The sequence below is a fragment of the Neophocaena asiaeorientalis genome, unplaced genomic scaffold (genome assembly GCF_003031525.2).
Source record: "Neophocaena asiaeorientalis asiaeorientalis breed wild unplaced genomic scaffold, Neophocaena_asiaeorientalis_V1.1 scaffold176, whole genome shotgun sequence".
Taxonomy (NCBI): domain Eukaryota; kingdom Metazoa; phylum Chordata; class Mammalia; order Artiodactyla; family Phocoenidae; genus Neophocaena; species Neophocaena asiaeorientalis.
In genome coordinates this window covers 1,119,116-1,128,334 of record NW_020175788.1, presented here as the reverse complement: position 1 = coordinate 1,128,334, position 9,219 = coordinate 1,119,116, and the positions used below count along the sequence as shown (strand labels likewise).

The 9,219-nt window shown below is 39.8% G+C and overlaps 1 pseudogene; it reads right to left on the bottom strand.

Annotated features, from left to right (window-relative positions):
* Positions 1–1,442: 1,442 nt before the first annotated feature.
* LOC112391127 (solute carrier family 25 member 36-like) lies at positions 1,443–2,478 on the bottom strand (annotated as a pseudogene).
* Positions 2,479–9,219: the final 6,741 nt, after the last annotated feature.

Here is a 9,219-nt window from a genome sequence, read left to right as displayed (position 1 = left end):
CTCTTCCTAGCTCTAAAATCCTGCAAGATGAAATCTCTCTCTCTTTTTTTTTTTGAGTACCACACTGGAGATTAATTGTATAAGTTTTCACACACCAGTATAGCAACATCCATAAGTGAAAGTCTTTTCATAGAATTACAGCAAATATCTTAATAAGGGCCATACATATAATACATTTAAAGTATTAAAGGGTGCAACTGAACTCAACAGCAAAATGTAAAAGCTATATCCTGTTAACACGCTTGATCTGAATTAACTTGAATCTTTCTATGATTTACCATTCAAGAAATTAGGATGGAATAAGTTCCTTGTCCAAAGCAGTTTGTTCATTTATAAAACTATAAGTTAATTAGGACCACTACCTGCTCAATCAGATAGCAGAGGGCCCTTCTTCATAATGTTTATGCTGCCCCAGATATTCATAACGTGGCCTTAAAAAAAAAAAAAAACACTTGGTAAGGGCGAAGCTGAAAATTACCATTTTCTCTACTAAATAAATGCAATGTACGCAGAGCTTCTGGAAATAATTCTAAGGTTCAAATTCTTAATGTGAAACCAAATAGAGAAAGATTCAGAAGCAGTAAATGTTTTCCACTTTAAGAAAATGATACCTAGGTATGACAGGGGATAATTCAAGTTCATAGTTAATAAGTCACTGAAAAGACATTGCATTCATTCATGTATCATTAGGTTAGAAAAGATAAGAGGACATGCTCAAGTCACTGAGCTGGCCAAGAATCAACATTTTACTGGTTTATTGTGTCCCAGACTATTACCATTTGAGTTGATGCGTTAACAAACAATTTAAGTGTTCAATTATGCTAAACATAAAGCACCTGTGAGCTGTGGCAACCCAAACATTTTAAAGCTAAAAATAAACACGTTTAGACACTACTTCATTTGTCGTCAAAAACGGTGACTACTAGTGCCAAGTGATTAACTTTAAAATATAGTCCCAAATCCTCTCAAGGAAATGTAAAAATACTGCTATCATTGTTATTTTTCCATTGTATAGGAATTACACAGAAGTTAGAAATTTATGACTGCCAATACTATCTTTGGACAGTTATAGTAGAGTATATAGTTACAGATGGCTTTGTCTACAAGACTGCAAATGTGCTCATGGAATAAACACTATACTCTGATTGCCATAAATCAACAAAATGCCAACTGTGTCCTGTGGACATGGTAGAGAAAATGGCAATTTTGAAGAAGGAGCACTTCTAAAGGCTTTCCCTTGGAGGCAGCCAAGGGTTTTTTTCACATTACTAAAAGACTAAGTAATGTGGTTATGATTACTTTAATTCCTACAACCAAACTTCCACTTAGGTATAGTTCCATGTTCCCACACTATTTTCCTTCTGTCCACCAAGCTGGCTTCGGTACTCCATGGTCCACTGTATCTTTTGGTCTTCCCCCTTTATAGCAGCAGCCTGGTGGTGCTATCCGTTGAGCAGGTAGACCACTAATTCATAGGTGGCCATCATAATGGCTGTGTTTGGAATCTGTCTCACCAGATGAGCTGTCAGACCACAGTAAAGAGACCCATAGCCTTCTTCTTGAACAAGCAAAGACAGCGTCTGAAAAAAGGATCTAATTTTGTTCCCTCTTCACGCAGTCTTGTTCTTACAACTTCATGTGGATATGCTGTAGTTGTGGCACACATTTTTGAGGTGGCAGCAGCTAGCATCATTCCCACAAAATCTGATGCTTCTTTTACAGACTCTTCATTCTGCATCACAGAAGCAATCTTATATTCCAGTAGTTTTGACTTAATACTTTCATAAATAACACAATGGATAACAGTCTCTGATATGCCAGCGTATGAAGCAGACATGCTCCTATAAAATCCTCTAAGTCCATCTGTCTGATACACTTTACGGACACACTCAAAAGCGCCCATTCGCTTTTCCCCACGGCTCCTTGCATCAAGCTGTCACCGAGTCTCTACCAGCCAAATGGGGTTGGTCGCTGTGATTGCGGTAAAACGAGGTTTAAGTTAGTCCATATTTCTACAGGAAGTGACCTGCGGATGGAAAGCATGAGATGACACAATGTCACTCTTTTCTCGGGAGAAATGTACAGTGAATGCCTGCCAGTGCAGTTGAAATCGTGTACCTGAGTAGAATCAGGATCGAATCAACCGTTCAACTTTTCCGTGCAGTTTGAATAAGCAGCAAAGTATATTTCTCTGGAAGGGGCCACCCCCAGTAAGTTGCGGCCAAATCCTGTAAACGGAGAACGAGGCCCTTCTTTTTCCAAGATCACCTTTAGACAATGGAGAGGTCCGGGAGACACTACTCGATTGACACTGGCTCCAGCCATGGTGTTCAGCTGAACTTCAGAGTTGTAAAGTGTCACAGAAGATGACTGCAGCCGTGTTTTTACAACTTCCAGGGGACATGTCGGAATAGCTCCCACTGGGCCACCACATCCTCCGGCGGCAAACAGACGCACCCGCGTGGCCCTCTGGCTCATTCTCCCTCCCGCGTGTCCTCCGGGCGCTGAGGCGGGACCGCAGCTTCCGCCCCGGCCCAGGACTGGAGCTGCTCGGCGCCCCCGTGACGGCGACGGGAACTGACGGAGACGCGGCTGCGGAAGGCGACCTGAGCCGCCCTCCCCGCGGCGCTGCAGCCACGCCGCCTCCCACTCCGGCTCGGTTTTCATCACCCACGCTGGAGGGCAACGCCGAAGTCTCTTCTTAATAGTGTTTTCAGCACTTTTATAGAGTGTTTGTGTTTTACCCTCTAAGAATCATCTATTATATATTGCAAACGTGTAGGTGGTTAATAAATAGTAAGTTACCGACTTTTAACTCTAAGTTTTAGGAAGTGGGGTTTCTACCCTAGATATACTTGCATGTAATCTGTTTGCTAATGAAATAAAGGAAGGAGGTGGGCATTGAATGAAGTATACCACATGTTCATTCTTTGTTACTTTAAGATGAACTGGGAGATTGGGATTGACATATATACACTACCGATACTATGTATAAATTAGATAACTGCCGTATAGAACAGAGAGCTCTACTCAGTGTTCTGTGGTGACCTAAACGAGAAGGAAATCCAAAAAAGAGGGGCTATATGTATACGTATAGCTGATTTCACTTTGCTGTACAGTAGAAACTAACACAACATTGTAAAGCAACTATACTCCAATAAAAATGAAAAAAAAATAAAGGCATGAATAGTTCAGCTCACCGAATAAATCTTTACCCTGAGAAAAATCTTTAGTAGGGAATTTTCAGGAAGTGCAGACTCTAGGGCACTGGAACCACACCCTCTAATTATTTTCAAAACGACTGTAAACAAAATACTCTTGATTTGGAAATGATTCCCATTTCCTGGGGCTTTGTGTTCATGGCAATCAGTTAAAAAGTGAACGATGTAAAGTACACTGCGTTTTTGCTCCATCGTTTATGCATTTGAACATATATGTGACCACAGATTGGAAATCATTGAATGAGTGGGTAAAAAAGCATAGAAGATTATTTGTCAATATCAAAACGAAGGAGCAATGAGGAGCAGGGGCTTTTTATAGGTGAGCAAACGGATTTAAAAAAAAAAGCTTGTATTTTATTATAAAGTGAATGGATGGGGTGGGGGGAGGGTTAGAATTTCTGACCATCTATCAGATCTTCAGCCCTAAAACATAAACCCCCGGTTAGACCTGAGCTGGTGTCTCTGAGTCCATGTGCAGAAATGAAAAGCTCTCTGCCCCACATCCTGGGCTGCACTGGAGGAATTTTAGTTTAGTGGAAAGAGTGAATGATTGGAAATAGGCTTCTACAAACTTTTATTGTTCTGTGGGTAAACAGAGATAATCGGTCTTCAAAGGTCTTTTTGCCAGCCGGGAACTCAATTATAGTGTAGCTATAACTCCAGAAGTCTCTGCCCTGCACCTACATATTATTCTCTGCACAGATCTTTAACAGCTATTCATTAGTTCAAGAGACCTTTGCTGTTATATGAATCACTTTTTGGTGGGTACCGAGAAAGGTATTCATTCTACACAGCTGCCACTTTATCGCAACCCTTCCATGCTTCATTTAAATTACACTCTGACCTTTTGAAAATGGGACAGAGATTTCAAAAGTTTATTGGATATTCTCTGAAAAGCTGTTACCCTGTTTTGCTTCTTGATTTATAAGGTGTTCTTATTCTAAAATGCAGAAACTCACATTTTAAATGTAGATACACTTTGAAAGGAGATTAGCTATAAATAAACAGCACACACACAATACCTTCAAGGGAAAGGGCGATAAAACCATCTGTGATGGCTTCGTGCGGGCAAGGAAAGCCGACAGAAGGGACCTGGGGTGGAGGCTTTATTCCATAAGAGGTAGAAGGGGGGCAGAAAGTCAGAGTGAGACCCCTTCTACACAGACTGTTCTTGGCTATCATTTTAAACAGAGGAGTAATGATGCTTGGATTCTAGAGAGGTCTCGGGGTGTAACGGAAAGAATATTATCATCAAACGACAATGTCTAGTGTACAGATATGATGCCCAGAGAAAGGGTGAGATCAGTGTTGACTGGAGTTCTGGGGGGCAGGGGGAGGAGCCTTTCAATGGGCAGTGGGCAAGTACGGAGGGAGGGCATAAACAAGTCATTAGCATATGGGAAGAAATGTTTTAATGCTATTTATACCAAAAAGATATGAAAGAAATTAACCTTTGGAGAATGTTTAATGGACACATTTACATTTGATCTGCAAGTCAGGTGGTCATGTGGCTTGATGGTTTCTGAGTTAAGACCAGGCATTCTGCTGGGTCTTATTCTTCCTTTTGCTTCCTATCTGCATGTTGAGGAGTCATCAGCTGATTCACGCCTGGGAAAGTGGTTTTATGCATTTACACATTTTAAATATGTACACACTGCTATTTTTAAGATGGATAACCAACAAGGACCTACTGTATAGCACAAGGAACTTTGCTCAGTGTTATGTGGCAGCCTGGATGAGAGGGGAGTTTGGGACAAAAGGGATACATGTTTATGTATGGCTGAGTCACTTTGCTATGCACCTGAAACTATCACAACATTGGTAATCGGCTCTACCCCAGTATAAAATAAAAAGTTTTTAAAAAGTAGTAGAATATTTAACATACTTTGTAAAGATAAGGAGTGACTGTGGATATCTTTTCTACCACCCAGAGGTTTGCTGTTTATTTTGTGGCAAAGTTAAAACAGTTGGGAACGGAAAGATGAACTGCACATTTTTTTTCTTTTGCAAAAAGACAAGAGCTTCGAGCTGTGAGCCTTTCCTATGATGAAAAGTGTCTGTCAGAGTGTGCTACCTACCAATAATAGATGCACTTAATCCATCCTTCTGTGGCCAGTGCAACTTAACATTAGAAAAAAAATAAGGGCTTTTGTCTAATGATTAGTGACATTGAGCATCCTTTCATGTGTTTGTTGGCCATCTGTACATCTTCTTTGGAGAAATGTCTATTTAGGTCTTCCGCCCATTTTTGGATTGGGTTGTTTGCTTTTTTGATATTGAGCCGCATGAGCTGCTTGTATATTTTGGAGATTATCCTTTGTCAGTTGCTTCGTTTGCAAATATTTTCTCCCATTCTGAGGGTTGTCTTTTCGTTGGTGGGAACGTAAATTGATACAACCACTATGAAGGTTCCTTAAAAAACTGCAAATAGAACTACCATACGACCCAGCAATCCCACTACTGGGCATATACCCTGAGAAAACCATAATTCACAAAGAGTCACGTACCAAAATGTTAATTGCAGCTCTATTTACAATAGCCAGGACGTGGAAGCAACCTAAGTGTCCATCGACAGATGAATGGACAAAGAAGATGTGGCACATATATACAATGGAATATTACTCAGCCATAAAAAGAAAGGAAATTGAGTTATTTGCAGTGAGATAGATGGACCTACAGTCTGTCCTACAGAGTGAAGTAAGTCAGAAAGAGAAAAACAAAGACCACATGCTAACACATATATATGGAATCTAAAAAAACAAAAAAAAATGGTTCTGATGAACCTAGAGGCAGGGCAGGAATAAAGATGCAGATGTAGAGAATGGACTTGAGGACACGGGGAGGGGGAAGAGTAAGCTGGGATGAAGCGAGAGAATAACATTGACATATATTCAATACTACCAAATGTAAAATAGATAGCTAGTGGGAAGCAGATGCATTGCACGGGGAGATCAGCTCGGTGCTTTGTGACCAACTACAGGGGTGGGATGGGGGGTTGGGAGGGAGACACAAGAGGGAGAGGATATGGGGATGTATACGTATAGCTGATTCACTTTGTTATACAGCAGAAACTAACACAACATTGTAAAGCAATTATACTCCAATAAAGATGTTTTTAAAAAAAGAGCTTTTGGAAAGAAGCTAGTGCTATGGAGAAAGCATTTTGAAAATGGGTCTTGGGAAATGTTACTATCATTATGTGACTTTTCTGAGGAAAATGGTTTACAGGAATCACTTACAGAGACTTTCACATTTTTATACTTAAAAAACTTGGAAACAATGTTTAAACAGAAGAGTTTCAGAACATTTTGAACCAATTTGTTGAAAATAAAAAAATGTAGCACCTTCCAGCTAGTAAATGAAAACATTTTCAAAGAGAGAAATGTATTAGCTGAATTTCAACAAATTTTTGTGTGCTTGAAGGAAGGAACTGAAAACAGAAGATTCGGGGCACAGAAAATGACTTCCTCCGCCTGGGTTACAACAGCCATTAAGACTGCATTGGGGAATAGGCTAAATTTAGTAAATTGTAAATTTTGTAAATTGAATTACAGTAAACTGTAGGTTGTTCAATCACAAATGTTAAATCAAAATTTTCAAAAATAATGACGTTCAATTACATTATGGTCCCTAGAATATTAATAATAATTGCTTATAAAGAACACACTTTTGTACCTTCAACAAATAATCCATTATTAAATTTTAGTTCATCCTTTTCAAATTTGTACCTGTATCTATTTTGTAATATACATGGGATATTTACATGTCAATACATGTATTTACATGGGACAATATACATGTAATATGTGTATGATATATATGAGGATAGTACTACATGTATACACATATATTTTATAAGTAACTTGTATATGTGCGTATCTTTATAATTTACAAGGAAAATATATACATACGTTGAGAGTATGTGCTCAAAACCATTTTTTTGTTCAAAGTTTAGAGACCATGGGTATAGAGGAAAGAATATTTATGGCGGATTCAGAAGACCCAAGTCCTAGTCCAAGTTCGGCCATTAAGACGTGGTACCTCATACAAGTCAGAGCTGATGGGTGAAGAGCAGAGCTGTCCTGCAGATTTTGAGAGGATTGGGGGAAATACGATTATGTGTATTCATTGCCTGGCATAGAGCAGACTAGAGCCTCTGTAACTCATGGTGGCCAATGGAGGGGACACGGAGACCACTTGGCCCATCACTCAATTATCCAGGTGAGGACATGGCAGGAAGAGGGAAGGATGGATTTGCTCCATCTCTTAGGGCAAGTGCTGGCAGGGCCACCACTGAACTCCACCTGTGAGCTCTTTTGAGATTTCATGTTAGTCCTGGTGACAACTTCTGATGATGAATTTCTTATAACAACATTTCCTCCAAGGGTCGGCGTTTATGGTATCACAGAGGAGGGCTATGAAATCTATATGTAAACTTACCATATATATGGGTTAGCTTTTCATATTAAAAGACCACCAGGTTGACATTTCTTGATTTTAATTTCTTCTTCCCACTGTCTTTAATTCCCCAGGATGGAAGCATTCTGGGGAGACCAGAAGAACAAACGGTGGGACCCCAAAAGTTCTGGCAGGCTCCAGACAGTATCAGAAACTAGGGAGTGAGCCATGTGCTTATTGATTAGAAAGGGCCAGGGCTAAAGATAAGACTAGTCTGAGTCAGTGACTCTGAACTTTTGGGGTGTCTTCTGTTCCTTTGAGAATCTGATGAAATATATGGGTCATGTCCCTAGAAAACACACATATGAACGTGCATATGATATTTTACATAAGACTCCAGGAAATCACGCAACTTCTGGAGTCTACCCATTGACCTCACTTTCTGTAAGTTCCAGCTCCGATACTCTGTCCTTTTATAAATATTGAGAAGAGGAAATTCCTTTCCTAAGGTTTGACTGTTCACACCCTCATCCCAACATCACCCATTTGTACATGTTCCCCCTTTAATTAGGTTTGGTGGCCTTGGTGATAAAATCAAATGCGTTTCAAAGGTGTTCTTAATTTCCACCTGGATCAATTCATCCCACCAACACCTGGGCAAGGGTTTCTGAAAGCATATGGCCCTCACATCAGCATTTCTACTTTATTTCTCCTTTATGCAATCTTTTTTAAAAATGTATTTTATTGAAGTGTAGTTGATTTACAATGCTGTGTTTCCCTGCAATCTTCATCATGACTCTTCCAAAATGTTTCCTTCTTGAAATCTGGCAACGTGACTTCTTTGTCAAATTTGGTGTCATTGAGGCAGGCAACATCACTTCAGAGTACACCTGTTCAGAAAGACGTCCACTGGTGTTGAAATTTTTTTATAACTAATGGAAGAGATTTAACATTTATGCACTGCTTACCCTGTACCAAACCCTGTGCTAGGGGTGTCTGTTGAATCCCATCATTATTTCTTGTAATGTGACTATTAGGTTTGTTGTTACTGCTTTTATATTAGAGATGCAGAAATTAAAGAGAATTTGAGTAATTAAGGAGCAAATTAGATGCTCAGACTCCTAGATTACAATTCTAGAATTACCCCTCTCAGTGTAATTCTGATGGGACTTCAAACCCATCACTGAACCTTCTCTTTGCGTTTCTCCATCTGTAAATTTTGTCTCTCTGCCGCTGACTTTGTATATTTACACAGATGAGTGATTAAAGAGAGGAGGTTTTGACTTTGGCAATACCATCTGTTATTCTGACACAGATCTGAGTTTTACATATTAGTCAGCAAAATTTTTCTCCAGTCCCTCAGCCTCCAACTGAAGTTTTAGGCGTGATGCCTTTCACAGAAGGGAGCATTTGTAGCCCTGAGGAAGTCTAATTGGAACCAGCTCCCCAAGTCATGGAAAAGCCATTCCTGCTCCAAATCCGAAGAAGGAAGTCAATGTGAAAAACCCATTTAGAGAAGGGTCTGACAGTTTATTTGGAAACTTCAGAGGGCTGTGTGGTCTGTCTGGAGTATGGTCAGCTAACAGCACAAAACCCTTAA